General features: G+C 34.2%; 1 long non-coding RNA gene across 1 annotated transcript; it reads right to left on the reverse strand.

The window, feature by feature from the left end:
* Positions 1 to 268: 268 nt before the first annotated feature.
* On the reverse strand, positions 269 to 15257 carry LOC149795408 (uncharacterized). The gene is made up of 3 exons (XR_016422323.1): positions 15112 to 15257; positions 5929 to 6046; positions 269 to 1905 (listed from the first exon to the last, which is right to left on the reverse strand). It is a non-coding gene; the product is annotated as an uncharacterized LOC149795408 (long non-coding RNA).
* Positions 15258 to 27388: the final 12131 nt, after the last annotated feature.

Below are 27388 nucleotides of genomic sequence, written 5' to 3' on the forward strand. Positions count from 1 at the left end.
ATTTTCAGTGACTGGTTATGAAAATAAAGAGAAGATTTGTGAAGTATTATATTAGCCCTCAATCTTGATGCAAATGTAAGTAGAAGCAATTTAATAATTTCTTACAGTAAAGTTTACAAGTTTAAAAACTGATAAGGTATGTTCTGCTTGGATCTGAGATAAGTTTCTCTCTATCTTATGCCAGTTATTATTAAATTCTTATGTAGAAGAAATATACTTTATATATATCTATATTATCTAAATTATTCACCCTTTTATATTAGATGGAAATGAACACAACTTCAGTTGAAATTTGGGTACCTGTAAGGGATGTTATAGCACAGTTGCCCTTGGGCTGTCCTTGGACCTGTTGGGCCCTGCCCCATATATTTGTCCAAGGTAAGGTCATCAAACTTTCACTTCTCATTTCTCGCATTGCTGATTTTGCCTCCTTTAATTCCTTTATCATAAGCTACCTCTCCCTTTTAGATAAACACTTTCCTCCTGTTTTTAACTCCATTTGATGTGCTATACTTAGTGTTTATATTTGGCATTTTTCTGTATTTTGTTCCCCTAATTTCACCCCCCAATCCAACATAACCACTTATAAGCTGTGATTTACTACATTTGGTGACTGATTGGCTTATTGAAACAATTTTATTCACATTACAAAGGAGGAAAGCTTACTATTTGTGTTACAAAGAGGATGGGTAGGTGGACCTTTGTGTGAGGACTGGTGGTTAGTGACCTCTTGTATCTGCAGATTGTGTAAAGTGGTCAAAGCTTATACTTTATAATAAGACTGGGTCATGTCCGCCAGTCTCTGCTGTTAAGTTCTGCACCTACCAAACAAATATAAATTCCTTTCTTTTAGGTGAATTGTACATTTTGAAGTAGGAAAGGTACATACTATTTGGTACATTGACCTTTGACCTAGTTATTACATAATATGACATAATGTGATTTATCCCATATCACCTATGTGAAGTTCAATAAGTGCTGATATGAATAAGATACAACTCATAGTTGAAAGAATTCATTTTATTTCAAAAGATGATTTTGATGGTGAAGCAAAAGTATGAAAACAATAGTTCAAACAGCTCAATGACATTTCTATACACATTCATATAAGACATAGGCTAGTACCTCATCAAATTGTTTTTCACAAGTGAGACTAAGTATATTTGTTACTTATACAGTCCCGAACTATTTCACAGATTAATGGAAAAATTAAGGTTTGCTATAGGTATAACGGTACCAATTGCGCAAGTCCAGGTGGGCGGAGCTTAAGGTGTATGGAACATTGTATTCAGAATTAAAGAACAACACTAGCTGTGATTGGTGCATTATGTAAGAGTTGTACTTTCTGTTTGGCTTAAAAAAATGTTGAGCCTCTTGGCAACATGTGAGTTTGTGTTAATTTCTATCTAGATTATATTTTGTATTTTTTATGATTTTTTTAAAATTGGTACACATGGCTGAAAATGTGCTTGTTGTGACTAGATAACTCTTACCCCTGTCTAGTTCCAGTAGAGTTATCTCTCTTAAATGCAATGGAGTACCTGGTTATGTCATTGTCAAATTGACAATCTAGCATTGTTCTATATGGCAGTGTGCGACATGCATGCCCAAGTAGGACAGAAAGTATATTTATTTCACAGAACATTAGCATTGAGGTATATGGAAAAACAATTGGTACCGTGATACCATACGATGAGAACAAATTAGGCAAAGGAACAAGTCTGGCTCAGACCATAACTCCAGAGCCATTGTTTAAACAAATTGTTCAGAACCTTGTGTGCTGTTTTGATGTTGAATGGCACAAAGACATTTTCATCATCATCATCATCATCATCATCATCATCTTCCTCCTCCTCATCATCATCATCATCCTTGTCTTGGTCAGAACTTTGTTTTCTATTTGAACTTGAAAGGAACATTAAAAAAGGAAAGTTTATATTGTATTCGAAAAGAAGTATCAAAGTACATCTTCCAGAAACACACCAAAGCAGCCTGATTTAGTCTGGGCAGTATTTGATCCAGAACCCATGGGATTGCAATCCAGGCGTACTAATCCACTGCATTTGGAAATAACTCAGCCCAGAGCTAACAAAGAGCTCTTTTGCTAGCACTAGTACTTGCAAGGTGAAACAAAAAAGTTACTTTTTTCTTGAAAAGGAATATCTTAAATTGATCACGTTTGGGGCATTCAGGCATTAGGGGGTCAGTTAAATGGTTCTATTATGATTTAGGAAAAATCTAACCATGAAAATATCAAGAGCAGCAGGCATAGAAAGTGCATTATTATGATGATTGATGATTTTTTCACATACTGGTACCTTGAAAGAACAAACATTTATTAAACTTAAGTACTTGATCTACTTTTATTAGTGTGGGAAGATAAATAATATGGAGTTCGGTGCTGTATAACATGTTCAGATATCATGCCCTATTTCTGGATACACAACACATTGTTATTTGTCTTGTCATAATTGTATCTGCATAGAAAACTTGCAGTTACTTGTTGGGGAAAAACAGTAAAAAATGTGCTCCCTTGCAGATCTCATGTATCAGTTCGAAATGTTTTTATCTCATCCCTTGAGTAATTATTGACAAATTCAAGAATATGATATCACTTTGTGCATGATGTCAAAGTGACATGAAAAAATAAACAATAAAATGGAGCTTACAACATTTCTTCTTTACACAATATTTAGCTTTGTTTACCTTAAGGATGTGAACTGATAGGCTTACTTCAGATATATTTAATTTTCCTCTCTTAATGTTCACAGATTTGCCTAGAACCCAAAACTGGCGGGACTAGTTTTACTTCATTTTCTACCCAGGCAACGGTTTCACTTTTAATTGCATGGTGTTGAAAGCCTATGTGGGTTTGGTGACCCAGGCTAATATTTTTTACATGTGGGTTCCAGATGGTTTGGCATCATGTGCTTTTGTGACATCATCTATACTGAAACATTGGAATTTCATGGGCTGTTGATGCATTTATATTTGTGGCAAAATCTCCATTTTTGTAGGTATTTGGTATATAATTTGTCAGGATATAGGGGAGACCTTTAAATGGCTTGAATTTGTGTTTATACCCCAATAATTGGAAACCTCACTGTTACCAAAAGATGTCAAGCACAAAAAAAGTGTTTGAGTCCAAGGATTCAAAGTCATCTTATGCGCTCCAGAAAATTTGCACATATGAAGTATTTTTCTTTGTACATGAGCTATCCCTAGTTTTGTAATACCTATGAAAGGGAGATTTTAAATATAACAAAACCCTTGATCACTAGAAATTCCAATGTTTGATGTAAGCTGATATTACAGAAGTGCAGCCTTAACCTGTTTCAGCATGTATGCGTAACTGTTTGACAAGTGGCTTCTGTTAACAGATCTGTTGATGCAGATGAAGGGATACAAATTATAACAAAGCAACAAAGGAAAATATATTTTGATGTTGAAAGGTTCATGAAAGAGGGTCAGGAAATGACAGTAGATAGGGCAGTAAAGTGTTTAGATACATTTAGATTCACAAGACAGTCATTGAAATAACTGACCACAAACATGACTAATGCAAAAAAAATGAAAATGCAGTATTGGGAAAAGAAATGAGCATGTCAGGTAAAAAGTCAGTAAAATATGTTCCGATGAAATTTCACAAATATAAAACATATCCATCATTTGCATGGAGTACAATGATGTTGAGTTAGTATTAGTTTGAAAAACAAAAACTAAAATGAATCAAACAGTTTTATTTACCATGTTAGATTTACAAAGAAATAGCCTCTGTACAAAATTTTGTGGATTACTAATATAAATACAGTGCTAAAACCAGAAAAACAGTGATTGGAAATTATTCATTTTGTATCTGTGTTGAGATACCTAACTACAACAGTGGCATGAGCGATAACATCAAGACTTATTAGTGACCGTCTTAAGTGTAATATAAATTTGGTTTGCCACAAATGAAAAATAGTTGTCTTTGACCTTTTAATTATGATTAGAATAGAATGGTGTTTCCAATAAAATGTAGGTTAATGTTAAAATTTCATTTTTAAAGATGTAAATGAAGTACATAAAGGAATATAAAATGTGTAATCAAAAAGGATTTGAAATTTGAATGAATGTACAGAGATTGCTCATTTAATCACACAATTATCAAAATATGCTTTTATAAAATTACGAGCTTGTAACATCGAAATGAAGAATATTGGCCCTTGTGTGACTACAAGCTTTTTTTATCTCTTTGTTTCTTGTTGACAAAATAAATACATTACCTTTCTTACATGTGAACACTTTATATTGATAAATAAATGCAAGCTGCACTGAAAATTTAATTCATTTATTTTGCTTATAAAAATCTGTGAAAAGATTTCCTGTGAAGAGAGTTTCCATTAACCTTTTATATTTGGAGTAGAAAACCACTACAAATTTAATATTCTCACAAAGGTTCTTTTTTTTTGCATTACCCATAAAGATATTTTAAAATGTCCAGCGCTAAAATCTTCTTTATTGGGGTTACTTGCTTTCTTTTTCTTTCAGTGTTGATTCAGTAATATATTGGAACAAAATAAGTTAACATGCTCACATAATTTTGTGAAACATTAATTAAAAAAACGCATGCTATAGACTTGTCATGAAAATATGTTACATTTTAATCTTCACCTGTTGTCCACAGAACTGTTAATTGTACCAACTGTAATTGTAAAAAATGCAAATAATCAAATAAAGCTGAATACTTTAGGTGTGCAAAGGTTGTGCCATTAATGACGCAATACTGTTTTATGACATCGTACCTGCAGGAGGAATGTGTTAAAAAAAAACATTGCTGCTTAAAATGGATCAGTCACTTAAGCCCATTAAGCATTCAGAAAAGCCCAACATATAACGTATCAAAATTTACTTGGCATGCAGCAGTGGATAGACAACTCTTCCACAAGAAACGAAAATGGGCTAAAATAGCTGGTAGAGCTAGTTTTGTGGCGTAAAAGCATGGCCTTGTGAGGGCATTTATTAGAATGTTAATGTTTAAAGAGCAATAAATAACATTTTGCACACATTTTTTAACTTATGTGAAGTAATTGTCCCCGAATACATCAATGTGTAACACATGTAACATTCCTGACCCCTATTTATTATCATGACACACAAACAGAGAAGAAAATTAGGCTAACATGTGAGAAATGTAAAATCTTGAAAATCTTGAAAATCTATACATATTGCACATAAATTAACAATATATGCATCAGCTTGACCTTCTGTTCCGAGGTATGAGAAAAACATATAAGCATTCGTGAAATTACGCTCATGTAAGATATATAAATATTTGGCTTTTATGAAGAAGAGAAAGAACGAACAGACATATAATTGAATTAAAGAATGAAACTACAAGTCCAGAGACCCCATAATTATGGATGTAAAAATAACATAATCCATGATTGTTACTGCAAGGTACTTTAGTGACTTTTAATAAAGGTTGCGTAAAGATATAAAATAGAATTCAATAGTCATACAAAGGCATAGTAAAGTTACTGCTATTGTAGCGTAGCTTCTCTATGAAAACTTGAACATAATTCTTTAAACATTACTCTACAGACTTAATGAAACTAAACTGCTTGAAATTTTGGACTCAGATCACCACTATGCCGAGAGGACTCGAACACCCAGCTTGTCTCTCTGTTTAACCCCAAATGACGATGACCTGTAGTAAGCACGCAAGGTAGAAGAAACATAAAAATCAATAAATTCAAGCAATAGCTAGTCTCAAACAACGTTAAAACCAAGAAGCTTTGTTTCAAACTTTTTCTCCAGATGACAGAGTTCTGATACGAACAAGTTCAGAAATGTAAATATTCAAAGTCACTAAATCCCACTGAAAAGGAAGTCGCAGTGGTTAGCGTGCCGGACTCGCGACTGAAAAGGTGCAAGTTTGAATCCTACCATCAGACCAGCGTGGATTTGCTGCCGTGGTGTGTCCTTGAACATTACTCCAACTGCCTCGGCACTAAATAGCCTACTTTGTTGTTGTGTCGACAAATCCTAGACCAATGGAAACCCACTGGAAAAAATGAAGTATTGTAAGATTGTCACATCTTCAATGAACCCATCTGAAGTGGAGTTTGATATGGACAGTTGTACCGGTATGTGTACCCATTAGAGGAAATGTATAAAGATTTGCAAACACGCTGACCATGATGTAAAAATGGAAAGATATGGCTTTTGGTGTGTAACAAGAAACAAGAGAGAATGAGGCAGAGGAACAACTACACAGATATCTATTCTTGCAACACGAAACTCGGCTGCTGTTACTCCCATATAACATGAAATAGTTGACATCATAACTACTGCCCAAATTAACACTTTGTATTTATTCCAATACTCTGTAGCGTCAATCTACTTTACCAAACCTTTTTTGGATCCCTGTAATTTTGTGCAGTCTTAAATTTGTACCTTAGACAGCTAAACCTTGCATAAACTCTGTTGATGTCAGCGTTGTACATAAGGATGTGTTATTGAGAGAGACTCTCATGGCGGCACAATTGGCGTCTTCTGGCTCATCGATATATATAGAAAATATACATCCTAGTGGAATTTCCATGACATACATCACCGAATGCAGAGCCCATTATTTAATGTGCATCATACTTTATAGTATCTTGTTTGAAAGATGCGATGTTCTTTAGGTGCAACACGATTGCATTTTGTACACAATTTTTCTTTGGCTTGCTTGTTACAGCAGAAATGTGACTATTTTTTGGTCCTTTAAGACACCTCTGCAAATGCTATGCTATTTATATGAGATATCAGTCAGTCAATTGTGAACTGGCTTGAAAAGTGGAATAATTAACTGTATTACTCCTTTTATGTCCATGTTTGACCAATTGTAAATATTTAAGTTTCCTTTTAATGTTGCGAGGTAAGTTGTGTTGATAATGTTTGTTGTTTCTTTTCACATTTGTTCGCACATAGATCTAAAATCTAATCTATTTATTAGCCAAAAGTGTTCAAGCATTTTGCAGCGTATGTTGGATTTTATTTTTGTTTGTAGTGTTGACAATTTTGAACGTGAATAATCTATTCGCTGTCAGGTAGTTAATTGTGGTCTGTCCAAGTGCAAATAGAATAATTATTCCTACAATTTCTTCAATACCTAGGTTTGATGCTCGGGACCTATTGACATCTTAAACAACTTCTTCAATACTTAAGCTTGATTTTGGGGACCTATTGGGTATCTCCAGCTACTTCTTTAAAACATAAGCTTGATTTTGGGGATCTAGTCACATCTTCATCAACTTCTTCAATACCTAAGTTTGATGCTGGGGACCTGTTAGTATCTTCAGAAAGTTCTGCAAACCTAAATTCTGTGCTGAGAACTTAATGTTATCTTCACCAGGTTTGTCAATACCTAAGTTTGATTTTGGGAACGTATTGGCTTTTTACAAATTCTTCAAAGCATGCTTAAGTAACTGTATAAGCGGATTTCAGTGCTGTATAGTAAACAGTTTTTGCGTCATTCAACAATTGTCTGTAGGTAAAGCTGTACAATTTACTACTTGAAGAAAAGTCAAGGCATTTATTCTTTGTACATAGTTTTATCGTGATGATGTAATTTAGTTGGCTGTATTTTGTTAAAGGCGAAGCTAGTTGTCTCTCTAAGAAATCTTACCCACCGTAAGGACCTTCAGTTTTACAATTGTATGTTGCCGACTCTTTAAATTAAAAATAATTTTTCTTTAACATCACACAAAGAATATCTCAACAACTTCATCACCTTCTACCAGATGATAAAACATGATATGAATGTGTACATTTTCTTGAGCTATGTGAATTTGTATATTTTTGATCTTGTAATGTTCAAGAATCTGCTTGTTCTTTCTTTAAAAATATATTCTTTTAAATTCACGTGAACATTTATATAAATAAAATTGCATGCCAAGTTTACCTGTGCGTGGATGTTTCGGCTTTTTAAAATTTATTTGTTATGGTGATTGCACTTTGGATATACATTGCCTTTAGTATGATTAATTTGTTTGACTTTGATTGAATTTGTTTTTGTTCGTTCATCTTCCATTCCTTTCCATGGAAATTAGGAAAGTTAGCTCAATGTAAATATTACAACTCATTTTAGAATAATGAATAATAATTTTAAATCTAATTGATTAAATAAAAGAGTTGGATTTATTTTAAGATATGTTCAAAAGATGAAGTAGTAAAAGGTGCATCTCAGAAAATAACAACAAAACGAAATCAATGTAAATCTTATCAAGAAATAAAACAGGAGAACAAGAAGATATGGCATAAAACACTGCGAGGAGTACACAAAATGTAATTAGGAAAATAGACTAAACATTAATTAATACCACGGACAAGAATACCACAATGATGAAAAGTCAGACTAAACTAACAAAAATGAAAAGTAAAATATTTCATTAATTAAGACAAACCACGACATCGTTGAACTGTTAGTATTTTACATATCAGTTTATAAAATCGATGGCTAAACTTTAAAAATCTGAAACTGGTAATGTTCTGTCTATTGCCTAAACTTGATAAAACTCGAACGTGTTATCGAAGATAATATTTATATTGATTATTGCATTTTATTTTTTTTATCCTGAGCGACAAAGTTAAATGTATTATTGTTCAAACAAGAGAGCGAAAGCTCATAAAAAACAAAACAAATAAAATGTTTTCGAGGAAAGTGTACGAAGGCACGAAAATGTTGAATCAATGTTATATGGCTTACTTCATCATTGAAGAGACTTTGAACATCACTGTTAAATCTAATTTCCCTGTAAGGCATTGATACATGCTAAGATGCTCCTCCAACGTTCGACGTATAACAGCATATATTAGTATCTATTTATTTATCAAATATTTGTACAGTATTTTATCATTCCTTTTTATGTTTGTTTTTGCTTTGCAGAGTTCCCCCCGCTGCTTTTTAAAAAATTAACAATGTGTTTGAATGCAATGAAACTAGCATTCACTGCTCATAGAGATAATGTCATTTAAATGGCAAAAGCCTAGTTAGGTATTGAATATGTTTGATATCCTGTAATCAATTTCCAGCTCATTTTGTAAGGAATCAGCTAATGAATGATGTAGCCTGGTAAATTACAATATCTAGCAACTATTGGGAAATTTGCAACCATGATGCTCTATGTCTTGTGTTCTTTTTCATTTGTATTTTCATTTGTTTCTTAGTAAAGTTTTTAACCGTTATCTCTTCGCGTGTTCCATTTGAAACAGTTATGTTCAGTGCCTGTTTATAAAATTCATATTCTAGAGAAATGATGTTATTGGTATTATTTTCTTCAACAAACCACAAATCTTTATTTTCAGTTGAACTTTGTCCATGTATAAACGACATGTTATGCAGTTACCCTGCAGTGCAATCGTTTCTATTTAAATAATAGACAACAGTGTATGGTTTAGTGTTTATTTGGTACACATCAAAACCTTTGTCGCTAAATAAATTGGGGTACATTGAAAGTGCTGCATTTGTCGTGCTTTTCAGCTCAATACATTACATAAACTGGTATTTGGACATTTAACTGAAACCCCTCTATGAAAATATGCTGATTATATTGTACATACGAAAACCGTAGCAGTTTCTGGAAGCTTGGTATAATTATAAATGATTACTTATTTGACGATAAATATTTAAACTGAGGTTTCTAAATTGCAAAGTGTCCTTTGAACGCCAGAGCAATGAATTGCATGAGCAGATACTAGAGTAGGCCTGTCATTATCATGCTCGTAATTCTCTGCATAATTTGCAATTATTTTTCTTTTCTTGTGCACCACAGTTATTGGTAATACTATTACATATTGTTTATCTGAAATATAATATCATTCGTTCAGTATATATTTCACGATTTAATATTGGAAATTAAACGAGTCTTTGGATTTATGTAAATTGTTTACTCATTTGCATAATTATTAATTACAAGGTCCAATCTTGGATCCTGATATATACTTCTAATTTTGTCATAGTGTTTTCATCTGAACCGTAACTTTGTAGACCAAATATGAACATCCCTATTACCTTTTTAATAGTGTTCGATACTGTGGAGATAGACTATACCATATATGTTTTATTGTGTACCTGCATTAAACAATATATAATACTTTGACTAATTCTAGATACTTCCGTCATCTGTGAATCTGTTGTTATCAGCCAAAACGAAGTTAGTCCAGCAAATAGGTTCATCTCCATCAATGTTCTCTTTGAAATAAATTAGTGATAATTTAACCTTTTGTTACCTCCAATCAGCCTTACAAGTTTTTGTTTCCCCATTAAAATTATCCAATTCCAAATTAATTAAAACTTTTTATGCTTTCCAACCGTACCTAACATAATTTGAAATTGGTAAGATTTTATGTCTTTAGAGTACCTCCCATCATGATATGGCTAATTGTTAAATTACTTAAAAATAAATAAATTAATTAAACCGTTACCGAGTTATGCTTAATCTAATATGATTGGATTATGTAGCTATCATCGCCAGGAAGAAATATTAAACAAATATTAAATAATTTCTTAATCTGAAAGCAAACATGAAATTTGCATACCGACTTTACAAACTCTAGAACATTTTTGTTTATTAAATAACAGAGCAAAATTTCACAATTAGCTTTTACTTTCCACACCATCTAATTTATCTGGTTTTGCTAGAAAGTCAACATTACACTGTGGGTTGTAACTTGAGTAATTTTAGTACCGAGTTGTAGAGATTAATTATCAAACATGATTTCTGTGTGAAAAATTGAATTTCATTCGAATATTTATTTATCTTTTTAAATGCATTTGCTGTGTTAACTTTGGTAAGGCTGGTCTACATTTGTTTAGTGTTAAATTGAATCCCACAAGAAAGGTACGGTTCTGTAATAGTTGGCTACTTTCATCTGAAGTCCGTTATACTCTGCACTTATGCTGAAGCCAGAGATGCATTAACATTAAATAGCGGGATTATATTCCGGTACTTTTAGACTGGAGTTCACCAGTGGCGCTGCAGTGCACCAAGGGCTATATCCTTTATTTGGGGTCTACATACGCAGTTAAATTGTATATGTCTATACATCAAATATTGTCACAGTATTGCAACCACGTTTTGGTAAGACAAGTAATGTAGACAGTTCTAAATAACTATTTTTTGTCACTGTCAAATGATAGATTAGAGCTGAGGAAAGAAAGAAAATATTAATGATCTAGTTAGTTCCAAAGTTGCTTCAAAAACCTGGATCCAGGCAGGATTGAGATTCTCTTGTTATTGAGTTAATAAAATATATCACAAATGACAAAAAAATTATCAATCTTTGATACTGAGATTGAAACAGACTTTTCCATTTAGACTGCTCAGACAACATTCTTCTAAGCCTTGCAAGTGTCAAAGCATTCACAAAATTAAACGTATTAATCATATTTAATCCCCCTCCTGATAATCCTTTAGTTTTGTTTCTGAAATCCAAAAGCTGTTTTAGAAGACAAAATTTATTCCCCACAAATAATAAAGCTAGCATGTAGAATGAAGCAATACAATAAGAAATAACTGGACGATTTGCATCAATATAGTCAAATTTATGTCTTTTCTAATTAGAAATTTGTTGATACTATCTGTATTAAAACGAGTCGAATAAAAGTCACGATCAGTCTCATTTATGATGAACTGATGCAGTTGACGAGTGGCGATATGATATAGGTACTTTTGATAATGATGCTGAAATTAGAACAAAACACAAAATCAATTTCGGCAATGTCATAAAGATCCATAGTAAAAGGAAGCAATTTTTTCTTTGCAAATTTTTATCGAAATTACAGAGATGGAAATGCAACATATTGCTTTTCTTTGCGTAGACAAGAAAGACCATGACAAAATTTTCTTTTGAACTTACCAAGTGCTAGACCTGTTATTCTGTTTTCATCATTTCCTTCCTATACCTATTATAGACGGTTTGGAATAACTTTTCTTTGACGTAAAATCTATCCAAGAAGGCTGGCTTAATAATTTGTGACTTATCTTTCCACATCACCTGATTTAATTTAAATTGTCATCTAACTCTATATAATTAAATAAAATTGAATTTCGTAATAACTGAGAAAAAATTGCTCCAATGCAAGGAATGTTCTTTGATTTTTCAAATGAAGAATTTGATGCTGTTGTTTGCGCTAGAATCAAAAGTTGAAATAGTTTGCAACTTTTTGTACGCACATTTTATTGTGAATACCGAAAAAGGTTCACTTTAGTAAGCAGTAGGGTGTTGTAATTAAATAATTTCCCTAGTTTCTTCACTTCCATTATACGGTTTCATTTGTTAACACGAACAATATTGCATATAAAACAGTGATTTTATTTTTAATTTGGTATGTAGATATTTGAATATTATTCCCTAAAAGTCTTTGTACTGGTCTCTATGTTGTGTTTTAAACACACTTACTTATTTATTGCTTTCTTTTGGTTGTTGATATGTTCGAGGATCAATTAGTTTCATAAGTAACACGGTATGATGCTTTGATATAATTAGGGATCAGTTACCATCAGCAGTTTGATATCATCAATTATCCTATATAAAACGATTAGTTAAAACAAAATTTCGTATTTTAATGTAAATTGATCGGTTACCAACGGATTTATGGAATAGCAACACCAACTTCGACACATGTTGAATAATACGATTTCCTTTGTTTGTATACTCCATTTTCCTATTTGGGGCATCTTTATTATATTCACTTCTTGCATTTTCATGCATCTGTTTATTTTATAGACGATACTGTTCACTTTAAATCAGTGAAGATTGTCCTGGGCAGATAATGTTAAATGTTACAACATATAATGCGTCGTTTGATGACAATGTCAATTAAATGTATCATTTAAAAGTTTTTGAAAAGTTTCATTTTCAATTCATATGAAATCAGATATAAGATGTAATTGTTTGTTACAATTTTAGTTGTTCATATTACTATGACATTAGCCCTCCCGATTGTTTTCCTATTTTATTGTATAATAATGTATTACTATACTTAAGAAATATTATGCTTAATTGTTTTGTTCATGTTTTGCACTGTTTGCAATTCTGACCAACACTATCGGTAAATGTACAGTAGCGGAAGGATACATTTATTGTGGTTGCAAACCGTCTTGTAATTCCTATAGCCTTACAATTTATCGTCAAAATTACCGTCTAACAAATTATAATAACATATTAAGCACTTTAACAGGACGAACATTTCTTATTTTTAACGATGTTGATGATCAATGTCTCAATTTTCTGGAGAACTATATTTTAAAACATTAAACATTTTTACGAGCGAAGTAACACACATAATCACAAAGATAGTGAAACATAAAAGAGATTGATTTAAAGAGACTAAATGATACAAAATTAAGATAAGAAGGTAAGCCATTACGTATATAGTTTGTAACACTAAAATGCCTTAATGTACGATTTGTTTTGTTGACATTGGATATATGATTTCTTTATAGTCTTCGTTACGAAATATGCGCATGCGTTCTTGCCAATGACAAGGTTTATGAAGAAGAATTTTAATCAGATTTACCCTGAATTCTGGTATAAATGTATTCATTATTCTGAAAAGATACAACGTTAACTTAAAATATTAATCCTTACTTCGGTTCTTAAACTGAGAGGCTTATTCTGAAAATTTTAGTTTCGATTTGCTTCGAACAAAACATGTTGAAAAGGATACACGTGCCTCACAAATGAATATAATCTCATAGATCAGTAAAGTTACTAGAACATAAACGGAAATAGACAGTTTAATTGGTAAAATAAAGTTCAAAGAGTCTTGAATATTTGAAACCTTTGAAATGACAGGAAGTATAGCTAAAACAATCAAGAGGAGACTATTGGATCCTAATCTTCAATTCATGCATATTACGGCCCTTGATTTACTCAATGGATTTCTTTATTTATCTTTTCTTATTATGATTTGTTTTGGATTAACATTTTAACATATATTTTCTTTCCTTACTTTTTCACTTATTCCAAACATTTTCCTTATAAGGATAACTTCATTTACAGATTTCCTGTTGTCATGTATGTTTGTTTAAAATCTAACATTTACAAGGGTCAAGAATAAAAGATACAGTGTATAGTACAGATGTCCAACATTTCAACATGTTTCAGCAAGAGACTATTATTATTATTATTATTATTCAGAAACAAATAATGTTATTGATATAATTCTTAGAGGACGAAGTCCCATTTCATTCAGCTAGGTCTTTTCATTCTGAAATGATAATATATAATATCATCCGAACATCTGCTAAAAAACTGGAAAATGTTCAATGATGTGTTGACATGACGTATAAATTTTGTAGCACTTACACAGGATATTGATATTTTTTGTACGTTTTGAGTTGAAATTTAATTCATAAAGCTGTTACACATATTGCTTTTGTTTCTTTAGGATTCATTCGAAATCCATGTTGTGTCCTGTGGATAAAATGAATACGATCCTAAGGTTCCATGCTAAAATTAGTGATATGTAACTGTTTATTTTATAACTTTTGTTTTCTACAGAACAAAAATGTCAGCTATGTTGTATGAATTTTAAAGGCAAAAGATGATATACGCCAAACATCAACGCACTGGCGAACAATTTGCTTTACAAGCGATTTGATTCACCTGCAGATTTAAAGGAAGTAGCAGAAAAGAAAACGGTAAATGCAATGAAGATAAACTAAAACAACTGTATTATGTACCTGCAAGAAGTAGTTCATGCTACAAGCATTGAGTTACTTTACATCATATTTAGTTGTAACCTCTGTAGTTTAGAATCAATCAGTTAATTATATTTCTGAGCATTGATCTTCAAACGATTAAAGCTCATATACTTTTCTGAGGTGAAGGGAACCCCCTATTGAATAATCATGATAATACTCATTGACACTCAGTGATGTGTGTATATACGTACGTACATACGTACGTATGTATGTATGCATGCATGTATATATGTATGTATGTATGCTTGCATGTATGTATGTATGTATGTATGTATGTATGTACGTATGTATGTATGTATGTATGTATGTATGTATGTGAGAGAGAAATTCAGACAGACATGTTATACAGTGACTGATTAAAATAATATTTTACCTTTGTTATAACAATATCCTTCGTTGGTTTTATCCTGAACACAAAACACTCAAAATGCGTTAATATCGTAGATACGAAGAAAATATCTTACCCATATCTCCACTTAACAAAATCAAAATTAGTTCATTCTGTTATGTCTAGAACGATCGTTCCTGGAAAAAGGGTACGCATTATACGCTGAAGACCACTGATTATAACAGATTAGCTAGCCTTATTAGATAAATTGGATTGTTGCCAAATCGCTCTTTTGTCATTGTGATCAAAATTACAGGTGTTTATAATAACACAAGTACGATATATAAATATCATAGACTTTAAGCCATACAGTATTGTATACAATTACCCAATTTAAAGACTTTGAAGACGGGATGAGCATGAAATGAATGTTTAAAAAATAATTTACTCTAACTGGGACAAAACCTGTGTTTTTCTTTTCATTGTGACTTGTATCTCCTCACCCAAGCTATCCAATACATAGCTGGAAAACTTTTTATTTTGAACTGATTTCTAACAACCAATAACCCGGTCGATTTGAACGGGAAACATGTATAGCGGATTGTAGGATCTTAAGCGACTGTTCTTTTGTCTCTTTGTGAGTTTGTTTTGTTTCCTTCTTACTTTTTAATTTTTAAGATTGATTTACTTTTCGTTATGTTTAACTTATTACAATAAACAATGTCGGGTGCAATCATAATTGCAAAAATTTAGAAAACTTTCCAGCAAGTTCTTTTTTCAAGAGCGGATACTTGAAGCTGATAATTTACCATTTGACAGCAAGTTATCACTTTCAGTCCACATTTACTGTGCAAATCACTGCTTGTGGTTTTGAAGACGTGCCACGAATGAATCATCTTAGCTTACAAGCTTTCAGTTGGGACCCATGTCAGAGGGAGAGAGTCTATTAACAGGATTACACATCTCGTGTTTCTTATTCGTCATGTTAGTGTTTATTGTGTCTTTTAGGGCGTGAAGTGTAATACGCTTGGCCATAAACTCCGTCGCAATAACGTCTACTGTTGTAAGATATGTTATTGATTTGATGTCAGCGAATCAAGCAGCAGTATCATATTCAGAGAAAACTGTTGCAATCTTTGGGTCAGGTGTTATGTGTTTCAGAATACGCATTGAAAGTGTCCAGCATGGTTTAAGACTTCATATAATGAGAAGTGAATGTCATATAGTGAGAAGTGATGTCAGTCCATATGTTTTGAATATCAAGACCGATTGTTCAGTGATGCCGGGAGAACTACATTTTCATGTGGTGCTTGGTCTGCTATGGGATAGGTTTGTTCGAAATTTAAATCAAGCCGTATAAAGTAGTCACCGTTCTCTAAACAATAACTAATACCACAGGAATCAAATGCGGTATTCCAACATAATTTATGTTGGATTGTTCTGCAACCTTCCTCTTCAAGCCACAATATTTCGTATTTCCATTGCATGCGAGCACAATTTAAGACTCTTGTCTCTTTTATCTTAGATACTTTTCCCTTTTCCTTACGCTAGCACAACGTCACAACTTATAATTATTCCTTACAGTTCGTCCTGGCATTCTGATTGAAGCGAATGTCTGGAAAAGGTTATTTATTCAGGTTTTTATTCGTTGTCATTCGATTAATACCGGTTCTTACGTTTTACTTATTGTTATATACTGAACACGGATTTATGACGCAAGTTTCCTGATTTATCATCAGATATTGCTTTATATAAGTATTAACGTTATCTAATTCCAGATATTCGTTGAATTCAATAGAAATGAAGGGTCCCAAAGTTCATTAAATTTAGCCATTGTGTAAGGTTACTCGCCCTTGAAGATTCGTATTTAATATTTTTTCCTAAGTTATATGTGATTAGCATTGTCCTCCGTTGACTTCCTGGTCGATAGACGTTTTCAATAATTGACGCTACCGTACTCTAATTATTATTATAATTATCGCGTGCAGTGCGTGCTCAGTCATTTAACAACGTCATCATCAGCATGGTGAAGAGCCTGCGGTCCACCGGGGAACTTTGTCAGTGGACAGTAGTCCACAATATATGACATGGTCTGAAGAGCTCCACAGCAACAGGAAGAGTTAGTGGCCTGGCCCCATCGGACAAGTTTAACTGCACAACAACCTTATCCTGTCCGATAGCGATTCAGTGTGACCGACAGATGACGTGGAAGGTTAAAGCCATAAGGACAGACAAATGATGCAGCTACGAGGGAGCGGTTTACAACATTGGTTGAAGACTACTCGACACTCCATGCTGAAATGGCTGTCATATCCTCCGGCAACGGACCTAACCAGATTGAACGTCTCGAAGTCAAGCGGACAGTTGGATGTGAGGTGATGTCCATGTACAACGGACGTTTCTCACTGCCATAGACCTTAGCCAACACTTTTGTGGTTGCGTCCTGGTGACGCAACTGTGGAGGAGGAATATTGCAGCCATGGTAAAGGAGTAGGACGTAGCGTTCCAGAGATTAGGCACATTGTTGTGTTGAGCTGGATATCATTTAACTTAGTGTGGGATGATTGAGCCCAGACAGGAGCGCAATACTCGGCTGTCAAATAACAGAGGGCCAGTGCTGATGTATTGAGTGTCGGAGCACTAGCGCCCCAGGTTGAGCAAGCCAGTTTGCGGAGTAGGTTGTTTCGAGTGCTAAATTTTGCTGCAAATTTCTTCAGGTGGTTGAAGAATGTCAGTGATCTGTCCAGAGTCACATCCTAGTATGTTGGGGTCGGGTCATGTTTTATTTGCTGCCCATTGAGGAGGAGGCAAAGTTCACTGTTCGCATTTGCATTGCTAAGGCGGAAGACGCTGGAGACTGTCTTTGCTGCGCTTGGCTGCAGGCGCCATTTCTTGAAGAAGTCCATCATATCGTCCAGGTCGTTATTCAGTACCCCATCAAGCTCAGCAAATGAGCGACTTTGGGTCCCGAGAGCAATGTCATCTGCATACATGAACTTGCGCGAATATGTTACAGATAAGTCATTGATATAGGTATTGAACAAACTTGGCGAAAGAACAGACCCTTGTGGGAGTCCATTAGTTTGACGCTTCCACGACCTGCATCTCTCTGTGATGTGCACTCTGAAGTGCCTGTTGCGAAGGATGGTCCTTACTGGATGAGGATGGTCAACAATGGAGCTGACCCGGAAGTGGTCCGGTGAGTAATTCTTTTGCCATCTTGCAGAATGAAAGGTTCCACGTTGCTTGGAGTTGTTGTTCACTGCCCACTCTACCAAGTGTTCCCCGTCTTCATCGGAGTGTGAGTAGCCCCTGTCAGGGGAATGACTGTTGAAGTCGCCAATATAAACGGGTGATTGTTCAACATTTGGAAGCAAATTATTGTCCCAGTGGGCACTGGGCGGTTTGTAGACATTAGCAATCTTGTACCCTCCAACCTGAACTACATCGCAGAATCTAGTAGATGAAACTGGAGAGGCATCAGTAATGTCTCAGCGTGCATATGTAGCACATCCGAATTTGGAGTCAGCTGTTGATGAAATGAGGTCAAATCCTCCAATTGTGTATCGTCCTGCTAAAAGGTCTGCTACGTGAGTATCCTACAGACAGATTATATCAACATTATGATGGTGGGCTATATTGCTGATATTGGTTCGTTTGGCTGCTGAGAGACAGTCAAGGTACTCTAAATATGGTTGCTCACTGTCCACAACCACTGCAACTAACCATTCGTTTTTATTTCCAAATAATTGTGCAATTTTTGGTAGTCAATCAACGCCACGTAAACATGTAGGTGTATGTTTGTTTAAATCTTACTGATGCTATAATTTGAATATTGGTGCTCGTTTCTCTTGTATCGGTGGTTCCTCTCGGGATTTAGTGGGTTGTTTTACTCACTAGATATACTGGCCGCAATATATAGCCAATCATGTGCTGAAACATGGCGTTAAACACATCGGAACTAAAATGTTTTCTTGCAGTGTTTTACGGTTTTGTAGATTGCCCGAGCTGAAGGCTATACTGTAATCTGCTATACAGTATTGTTGGAGGAGAGTTCTGAGAGGAAATCAATAATCTATGTCAGATGTGAATGGTTATGAATGAAAATGCTTCAGTGTAGAATTCTGACTAAAATAATCGTTGTCCAGTATTTGACTTACATTATCCTTGCTTTTAGTCTATGAATGTGATGTGCAGTGGAAGGTTCCAAATTTCATATTTTCATTTAATTTCAAATAGAGTGTGTGTGGGGCGTTTTGCAGCACATGATGGATAATAACACAAAAGAAGAACCCGGGAAGGATCACTGACTCACAGAAAGATACCAGCAAGCTTTTTCACATAGCCACATTGGTCAAGCCGAGACTCAAACCCACAGAAATGCGAGGTATGTGAGTTAACTGTGAAATCGCACGCCTTAGACCATTCGACTAATCGAGGCCCTCCTCTAGACTGAAGAGTTCATGATGAATCAAACTGAAAGAAGTCGAGAGAAACAACTTACTGGGAGATGCATGGCCTTAGTCAACCGTTCATATTATTAGTTCTTCGTTTGAGCCACTGCTGAAGCTTCTTTATTCTTAAACTTAGTCGGTACTGCTGATTTTTGTCTGAAAAACTCCGACTGTAGTTTTCTTCGATGCGTCTGTCAATGTACCTAAAGTAAAGTATCAAATACAAAGTGTGATGCTAGAGTTCTGTCTTGCAGGCATTTTGTTTTTTAATTTAGGTATTATGGTTTATCATATTAACTGTTAAGTTAACTTTCGTTTGTGTGAACACCACGCAAATAGCGAGTTTGAACTCAAAAGTAAACAGGGATATGATTAAAGTATGAAATATATCTCTTACATACGTTTAATACTCAAATGACGTGGGTTTAAATCTACACTTTCATTCATTTTATTAACGCTTGGGGCTAGTTAACAAGAAATGTTCAATTATAAATGAGCTATTTTGTCTTTGTGTATTAAAAGCTCTTACAGAAAAGGCAAATTTTCTTTCTGCAAACGTTTCTATATGTTAATTATTTTTAAAAAAAAATGATATTATAATTTTCGAGAAGACATTTCAGATTGGCCAATAATGTCAAACGAGACATGTTTAAACAAAAATCATGTTGGTTAGAATGTTGGTAGCACAATGTTAAGATAATTCTTATAGCGCACTAGTACCGTGCTATTACGTAAGTCATACATAAATTTGTTTTCATATGATATTCTCTTGTCTGTTGTATATATTTTTCTTTTTACATTTTCCAAACCAATAAAAGCCTGTGCCAACAATTTTGTGTTGTTCAATAATTTTATGACATGTCCATATATCAAAAGGATTAGGTATTTGATATGTCATATTTAGTAATATAATCAGATTAAGAAGTCGTCTACTGGATTTGAGACGCTTAAAACTACGGATCCATATTATTTCAAAGCTATTATCAATTTTTCAATATCTGATTGCTTCTTTCAGAATGAAATATAGTTTACAAGAACATCTATTTTAAAATGATAAATACAATCAGATATTTGAGGCTTGATACAATATATTCTGTTCATTGTTTATTTAGAACTTTAAACTTATTTACCTTGCTATTTTATTACAACCATGGCCATAATAGTTGCATAACTTTGTGACACATTCGCTAAATCTATTACAAACTTAAAATAACAGTTTATGTTCTAATTAGAATGGATTTCGGAACTACTCTGCAAGCAAGATTCATAGCTCTTTTCCGCAGAAACAATATGAAGGTTATTATTTGAGGAAGAAAAAATTTACATTCTATTTTGGAAAATACGTAAAGACCTCTGTCCCCTCACCCACGACTCTATAACTTGGGAACCTATCTGCTCCAACGCAGGTTTCTCTGCCTATACATTAACAGGCCATTCCATCCACCAACACTCTTGTCTATAACTCTAACACGGGCAGACTTCACTTCACACTCCAACCTTGTCTATAAAAGCTCTACAACCGGCAGACCAACCAGGCTACCCACCTTGTCTTTGACTCTAAAACCGGCAGACCATTCAGTCTACCTGCTTTTGTCGTGGAGTCTAAAACAGGCAAACCATTCTGCCTACTTGCCCTTGTTATTGACTTTAAAACCGTCAAAAATGTTCTGCCCACTCATCCTTAGATATAACTCTAAAACTGACAGACCATTCTGCCGACCCACCCTTGTCTATAACTTTAAGCCCGGCACATCATTCTGCACACACCAGCCTTGTATATAACTCTAAAACTGGCAGAACTTCCTGTCCCTTCCCGTCTCTAACTCTAAAAATGGCAAACATTTAAAATATTTGTATCGCATCAGAATCAGGGGAGATAGTTAGTTTTGAATGTAATATGGTTATTTAGGCTTAAAAACCTTTACTCGTCTCCATGTAGGCCGATGGAAATATTTCTCAAAGGGATTTTAAGGTTTTGTATGGGTTAAAAGAACTCCAGACGCGATCAGACATCAGATTGTGTTATATGTTATGATTTGTGCAGCTAAAGTCATTTTGTGGACAACAAGTAAAAGATTTGTGCACTGTGTGGCTTATTTCTATTTTAAAGAGAAAATTATACAAAAGACTATCAAACACTTGAGACAAAGGTTAGACACCTCTTCAATTTCCAGGGTAATATGGTTTTGAGAGTATCACAGTTACATTAATACACTCTTCTAACATCAGGTCACTAGCACAGTAACTTAACTCCACGAAAATGCTGCGGCTTATTAGTATTTATCTACATAGTTAAAATCATCTAAAATGTATCTTAGAAATAGTCATACTCTGAATGGAAGTCATTAGATGTAACGCGTGCATTAATTTTATCAGTCAAACTCATAGTCAGGCGTGACTTCAATCATCAACTCAATGTTACGAGCAAAAGGTCTCTATAATATAGCTGAGAAAATGCAAACTAGTTAAAACAATAAGGTCTCAACGGAAATATGCAGCTGGATTGGTTTGGTATTTCGGCACTTGTGTAACTGATTTAAAACACCAAATCAAACGCATTGAATGACATAAAAGACATAAAAATGATAGAACAATAACAGGTCTTGACTATTATTCAATAAGGTCATTAGATGAAGGAGGGGCGATAGCAATTTTAAAATGTATTTAATTTGGTCTAGTAAACAGTATCCAGTTTCCTCTTCTAATTAGTCACTGAACAGAACCAACATTCCAGTGTGTGCATGATTAAAGATGTATTTTTCCTTCATTTTGCAGAATGCGAATTTGTTTTTACCTAGATAACGCACTAGTGTAGAATTTAGGACCCTCAACAACCCTTGAGATAAGCATATGCCAATTTTATTTCCAACACCAGGGAGATTTCTGTGTTCTTATGGATGGAATAAATCAACAAATATTTCTTTGAAAGGTCTCAACTAAAATTTGTCATTAAGAAATTTCAATTTTGTTAAAACTTATATATATATATATATATATATATATATATATATATATATATATATATATAGTTCGTGTGACCACATGACCACAAATTACCATCATATCTTCAGGACATGAAAGATTACCTCGTACAAAGCAAAGCAAGCGAATCATTACTACCAGATACATCACTTGTTTCCTTAGACGTCGCATCTCTATGCTAACATCTTGCATAACGAAGGGATACAGGCGTGTAGGAAAGCATGGGAAACTAGAACTGTAGACAATCCGCCCACTCACTTCTTAATCCAACCCCTGGAACTTGTCTTAAAACTCAATAACTTTGAATTTAATGAAGAAAACTACCCCAAATCAATGGAATCGCAATGGGTGCAAAAACGACCCCTTAACAGGGTACTATTTTTAAGGGACAACTGGAGAGTCAATTTTAAACATCTATGGAACTTACACCATATTAGTGGGTAAATTGTATCGATGATATAGAAATAAAGTGGCAACATGGAAGAGGAAATCTGGATGATTTCATATCAAAGCCAGACAACTTCCATCCTTCAATAAAATTCAATGCAGAAGTCGCCAACTCAAGCCACGTTTTCCTGGACACAACAATCAAACTGGTTGAAAACAAACTTCATATAGACATCAACTCAAAACCAGCTGATAAACACCAGTATCTTCTCCCAACCAGGTGTTATTCGAAGCACTTCATTCGGAGCATCCCCTGTAGCCAGGCACTGAGGATACACAGAATGCGTTCCGACGATGACAAATTCCAAAAATGATCTTTAGAGTTATCTGAACATTTGATTAACTGAGGCTACGACAAAGACCTGATAGCAGAGGCAACCCAAATGGCTAAACAAACGAACTACAATGACCTACTAAAATATGCAAAATATGTAAAATATGGAGAGAAGGAAAAGGCTGATTGGATACCAACTATTCTGACCTACCATCAAGACGAACCAAATATAGGTAAAATCATCAGGAAACACTGGCCCATCGTGGAATCGTGTGACACACTAAAGTTAATCCTCCCGAAAATACCTGTTGTAGACTATTGGAACCATAAAGCATCCAAGACATCCTTGTCAGGGCGAAGCTGTCTAACCAGACCACTCTATTAAATCTGGCCCTGTGGCGATAAAAGGTGCAAAACCTGTCAACATATAGAGACCAACACATTTTCTAGCGCAGCGACTAGCGAATAACTGAACATATATGGTCCAAACAAAACAAGCACAACAGAAAATGTAATTTACCTCATCAAATGTAAGAATTGTAGCCTTCAGTATGTCTGAGAAGCTGAAAAGCTACACAAAAGGACCAATCTTTACAGATCTGATTGGATGATAAAGAAGCCTTAGAGAAGACAAGTCGCAGAACACTTCTCCCCTGGCCACACTTTCAGTGATATAACATGTGCTGCAATTGCTCACAACCCCAACTGGAGTGTCGAAACCAGGAAAGATATATAATCTTTTTAGATACGCCGCCTTAAAACATGGAAACCAAACGGTTTAAACGAAGAAGACTAGAATAAGACAGCCACTCACAAATAAAATCATCTTTCAGCAGCCGGCACATTTTCTTTTAAATAATTATCTAAATGTGCTTATTAGTAACTCACTAACCTACAAATACTATTATAACAACCCAATATCCGGTATATAATGTGCGTTTACATAAATTTACACTAAACAAATAGATGGCGATATGGCTCATCAATTTCTATAAAATATTTTTCAGTATCGGCATCAAGTTGAAGTAAACTTGTTGAAACATAAATAATTTCAAGCTTTTATTCCTGTAGAAATATAAAGGTTTGTAACCTCAACGATTTTTCTGTGTTTTTGCTTGTTTTGTCTCTGTTTAAAAAACTAGTATTGCACTGTTCGTTGTCAGTTTAGTGTGTGTGTGTGTGTGTGCAAAATATGCATGTTAAGATTCCTTCCGGCTGACACTTACTTCTATTAGACACGCAAACTTACAGTTACTTACTGTGTTTCTTTAATGTGATTGTCTAGAGTATAAGACTTTTCTCGAGTTGTATAACATACTCTGTTGAGAACAAGTTTACGGTGTTGTTTGATATGGTAGTATGTTAATGAGATAGAGTAATAGAGTAAGTTCTATTTCGAACGGTCCTATTAGAGTGGCCGTCTTTGATGCCACTCAAAACGTTCGACTTTCTCAATCTGCTAATGACATTTTGTATTCCATTGCAAACAAACAACAATTTCTATCAACTTTGATAGTTTAAGATTCATGACTTAGCAACTGTTTGCAACATCAAACCAAAAATCACCTCACTGGTAATCTGTAATGACTGACGTTTTAAAGCTTGAGACAGCCGCACAAAATTGACAGATAAATCGAGAATAGAGTACAGTCGACACTGAATAAAGTGATGTGTACAACTCGGAGATTCAAATCATTTCATTTTTACTTAGACTGCAAAGTACGAAGTGTATACTGTGTAATCATGTGTAGCTTTTTATACATAATGCTTTGAAAATGTTATGCTTGTACATACATATAAATGAACATGGTTCAGCAGAGGTGATAATTCTAGAGTGTTAATTCATGAAGATGTCATTATTATATACTTCACTGTCTGAAATCAAACTGTAATTTTATAAGGGACAAATTCTAGAAAAGATCATCTGCCTTTCTCGTTTTATTTCAAGTCCGTAATGCACAGCGATATTACAGTTTCGATTTGTCCTTTGACGAGAATGATGGAACAAAAAAATGTAATTAGCTTCTCTGTAAAGGTAGCAAACATCATTTCAGAGAAGTAGGGAGTTACATTCATGTGGGTATATTCTATGCAAATATAATCAAATAAGACCTTTGGAATTGACCTGACCAAAGAGAAATTTAATTGGGCAAACAGAGATTATTGCGTGAAATTAGCACAGATAACATTTACATTTGTGTTGTTTTACTATGAAATTTGCTGGAATTTATCTATTCATGAAAATACATTTTAAGACGTTTGCAAATTTAATTTGAATAAACGTTTATTGATATAAATTTCTTTATTACCTCATATCTTCACTTCGTAAAGATGAATATCGACTATCATATTTACTGGCCTATAAAATAGGGTCCAGCTGCAAGCAATATTAGACATTGATCTGCTGTCCCATAATGGCATGGCAGCTGTGGGTTGAAATTTTTTGTTCTAATTAATAAACCGAACAAAACTGCATAGATCCAGATCTGGCGTTATTTATGCTACAGCAAATCTGGATCTATGAATTTTGCACGTGGATCAGACTTATAATTGAGTAAAGTTGGTAAATAATATAATGTTTCCTTCTTCACAGGTTTTCGCCAACTTGGGATTGTACCAGGATATTTGACACAAATAACTGAAGAACCCATGTAAGTTTTACCCATTTTATTATTCTTAAATTATTTTTTTAATTTTTTTTTTAAATAATGAACACCCGCTCAATGCGATTCCTCTTTGGTCAACCATGACAACAGAAGGAAAGGTGCAAATCAGCATGGGCAAATATGTATCAATAATTCAAATGATATCTATTCTAACTTTATAATGAAACTATAAACAGTAGACCCTTACTGTATATGCTTGTCTTTTATGTTTTCCCATCTGCAGAATAAATTATTATGACATATGCGTTCCTTTAAGTTTAATAATTTAAGCATAATCATATCACCCTTATTTAAATAAACTGTTTGTGGTATTGTGATACCATCCGTCTATCCTTGAACACTCATTGTAAAACCCACGAGTGTATATTCATCAACCTACTTATTGCCCATGTTGCGACCACCTGCAAGAGAGGTTATGGTCTTTGGACCGTTCCCATGAGGTTCCTGGCAGGAGAGTCATAGGCCTAATATACAAAAATAACAATTATAGTGGCAGTTTTTGACCAAAAGTCTTTAACATTGATTCGCATGAGTATGAGAACACATGAGACATGTTAACCGAAAATGGGTAAATATATGACATCAGGGGCAAGGTTTACACACACACACACACACACACACACACACACCAATAACCTATTCACAATCCGATGATAAAGCTAACCCTTATACAGGTCCCTGTTTACATTTTTATTGAATTTTTGTTTACTAGCATGGAAAATGGAAACAAATAATTGAAGATGAAAAATCCTGATGTATAACCTGTTTGTACAATCAAAAGTGCCAGACTGACAATTATTTGATTACTCCTCTAAATGAATATGAAGTTTTCATTTCAGTGTCACCTTCAAACGTTAACTTAAGGGGCTATGCAAAATTCCTTAAAAACCAAAAATGTTCTGAACTATATCTAATACACACAGAAAATGTATTGACAGAGTCGCGGTATGTTCGTGATTAGCATCCTGGATTACTAGCCGGGAATACAGGGTTCAATTCCCAGATCGAATCGGGTCGGATGCCGTTTCCTTTCCTTTCATTAGGCATGACACGTTTCTATCACTGCACAACAAAGTAAATAAAACCATCCGGCGCAATATCTTGCTAAGACCAACCAAACCAAAATAGCATTTTGCGTCTCTGATGATCGGCTTGATATCATGAGACACCGACGTCTAAAACTGAAAAAGTGACATTTTAGAAAGATGTGGTTTATTAAAAGAAGCCGATTTATAGTCACGAACTATAGTGTAGGCCTGAATTAAGATAGATTAAACCAAACTCTCGAGTGTACCTAGTGTAGGTACATGTTAAGATAGAATAAGCCAGATTCCTCGAGTGTACCTAGTGTAGGTACATGTTAATATAGAATAAGCCAGATTAAAGAGTGTACATAGTGAATGTACATGTTAAGATAGAATAAACCAAATCCTCGAGTGTACCTAGTGTAGGTACATGTTAATATAGAATAAACCAGATTCCTCGAGTGTACACAGTGA

This window comes from Sinohyriopsis cumingii, chromosome 7 (assembly GCF_028554795.1).
Source record: "Sinohyriopsis cumingii isolate HCF-2022 chromosome 7, ASM2855479v2, whole genome shotgun sequence".
Taxonomy (NCBI): domain Eukaryota; kingdom Metazoa; phylum Mollusca; class Bivalvia; order Unionida; family Unionidae; genus Sinohyriopsis; species Sinohyriopsis cumingii.